The sequence below is a fragment of the Myotis lucifugus genome, unplaced genomic scaffold, assembly GCF_000147115.1.
Source record: "Myotis lucifugus unplaced genomic scaffold, Myoluc2.0 scaffold_2444, whole genome shotgun sequence".
Classification (NCBI taxonomy): Eukaryota; Metazoa; Chordata; class Mammalia; order Chiroptera; family Vespertilionidae; genus Myotis; species Myotis lucifugus.
The window spans coordinates 34,361-37,200 of NW_005873492.1; the positions used below are offsets into that span (position 1 = coordinate 34,361).

The 2,840-nt window shown below is 44.6% G+C and overlaps 1 pseudogene; it reads left to right on the forward strand.

The window, feature by feature from the left end:
• The first annotated feature begins 1,299 nt into the window (after positions 1-1,299).
• On the forward strand, positions 1,300-2,025 carry LOC102417706 (annotated as a pseudogene).
• The last annotated feature ends 815 nt before the right edge of the window (positions 2,026-2,840 follow it).

The following is a 2,840-nucleotide window of genomic DNA, read 5'->3' on the forward strand; positions in this document are numbered from 1 at the left end:
CTGTGTGTGCGAGGGCGCAGGTATGTCTTGCTGCTGCGCACCCTCCCCATAGTTCTCAGAAGCAGGAGACGGTTGGCTGAAGAAGTCAAAGCGGGGGAAACCTCTGGGATTGGATAAAAAGTAAAATGATAGACACATACTTCTTTTACTTAGGTGAGTGCAGGATAGTTAATACACGATTAACATGATAACAATAACAATGAAAGAATTTATGGTCTCTGGCGCATTTGATTGTGCCCTCAGAGGTCCAGAAAAACGGAAGTTACAAGTTACCCAGACATGTCATAGTTATGTTGTGGTAGATGCAAAAAGACAATAGGCTCAGTTAAATGGACCTTGTTAGTGAAGATACTGGCCTAGGACATAACTACCCACCATAACTGCTTTTAGTTAAATTTCAGACCATCCTTTGGGTTGCTTCAGGTCTTTAAGTTTGCAGGACCGCCATGCAGGCCTTTCCTGAGCTTGTCAGGTTCCCATGTGGCCTTTTTTTCCATCCACTCTAGGGAGCCAAAGCCAAAGCCACCTAGGCTCTCTCCTGTTGCTTCTTCTCCCCCAAGTCCTTCCTTTGTTTCACTGCCCCCAGCTTTAATAAATGTCCTCGCAAAAGCTCCTGGACTCATTTCATGAAATCTTTGCTACACCAAGTCAGGTAACACTGCACCAGCGATTTGCAACCTTCTCCATCTCCTGGCACACACCAAGTAATGACTGAAATTGTGCAGCACACACTGCAGCCAGCCTGAGGCAGACCCGCTCTGTGTCAGACCCTGTCCTGTAACACACAGACCCCTCTACATATCCTTCTGAGTCAGTCACACCCGTCTGCACCTTCAGCCTCCACTCTCTTGGAAATGAGGGGAGCTGGTCCCAGATGCAGGGCATGATTTGGGTGGGAGCTGTGACAGGGGAGCGTGGCACTGGGCGCTGACTGGGACAGGGGTGGGGGCAAACAGGATGCAGGAGCTGCTCATGAGCAGTGAGAGAGGCAGCTCAGTGGGTGAAACATCTGCTGAGCCCTGAGCCTGTGCCTCGCGGGGTCTCACTCTGCATCAGCGATTTGCACTTTTCCATCTCATGGCGCGCACACTAATGACTGCAATTCTGCAGCTCACCAAAAGTATAGTGTACTTTTCCAATCGGATTCTTTAAAGAAGTATAATTTGGATTCATTCACACCGGATGGCCATTTTGTGTCGGTTGTTGACATTTTTTTTCATTTGACAATCTAAGGGAAAAGAGGTCAGTGCCCCTGAGTAAAGTCCGGTATTGCATGTTTTAAAAATTGGGGCGCCCAAGGGTGGAAGTAGAATGTCCAAGGCTGCAGTCATGGCGCAGGAAGAGGAAGATATTCGGGACGACAGTTTGAATGAGAAGCAGAAGGCAACCAAGGCCAAGTGTCCTCCAGGCAATGGAAGTACGAGTACTGGATCCTACAGTGGGTGTCCAGGCACATGCGTGGGGAGATGCTCCGGAGAAGCTTTGGAGCAACGTGCAATGGCCACGTTTGGGTCCATGACAGATACTGAGACAGTAGAGCCCCTCCTAGCAATTCAAGTAGAAACACAAGGAGCGGGTTTCTGTTTCACTTTTTGGATGATTGGCTTTGTAAGTTCAGTGCTGAGGAATTCTTCCTGCCTCAGGAAGTGAAAGTACTTATTCTTAAGCAAGTAAATGTCAAATTATGGTCAATTGGGTGTGGAGAAGAGTTCTCATTGCCCAAGCATCCTCAGGGAATGGAAGTCAAGGCAGTAACATAGTCAGCCATGCAGGTCTACACTGAAGGGAAGCCAGAGGGTTTGTGATCATTGACATTTAAGATAAAGAAGAAACTCCTATGAAGAACTGTTTAGTTTTCTCTTCCTTTTGAGAAGATATAAATTCTATAGTCTCCGACGATATATGATGGTTTGCAGAACAGAAATTTTTTGCTTAAAGTGTGACTTTCACAAATGGAAAATCAAGGCACAGCCTTGGTCTGTATTAAGCAGATATTCGAATGTTAAAGAATTCTTCAGGTGGCAAGTGTGGTTCCTTATTTATTAACTCCTTGCTGTGGCAACAGGGCCTCACTCCCTTCAGATGGAATGCCAGCCCTCCAGCCTGGTCCCAAAAGGGAGCATTAGTGTAAACAGCAACCTGAGAGATACTGAAGCCTTATGTTCTTATCGAATCCAATTTGGGAGAAAAAATGATAATTTGAGGAATTTTACAGTCAAGATTTTGCTCTCCCTCCAAATTGGTTAAGACATATATTTCCAAAATGTATAATAAGAGAGGTTGTTTTTCAGATGGCTGTAGGACAGAGCCATCCTGTATTCCAGTTGGATATCTTAGAAGAAATAATTCTAATTGGACAATTGGGAGACTTCTCTAGAAAGAGCCCTGATTTTCTATCTCACTTTTTTAAAGCACTGATGTATTGACACTTTCTTATTTTCCCACAAGAAAAATTTAATGCCCTTAAAAATGGGCCCTTCTATCATGTAATTTTATATTAAATCCAATATGTTTATACAGTTAGAGAAAAATGGGAGAATTAAAAAAAATTTTTTTTTTTAATTATTGAAGCTCTTCATTTCTGAGAAGACAGGAGGCCAGGAAAACAACTTTACAATTATCTGAACTTTTGCCCTGACTGTGGAAGCTGTGGATAGAGCGTCGGCTTGTGGACTGAAGGGTCCCAGGTTCGATTCCGGTTAAGGGCATGTACCTTGGTTGCAGGCACATCCCCAGTAGGGGGTGTGCAGAAGGCAGCTGAATCGATGTTTCTCTCTCATCGATGTTTCTAACTCTCTATTTCTCGTCCTCTCCCTTCGTCCCTATAAAAAATCAGTAAC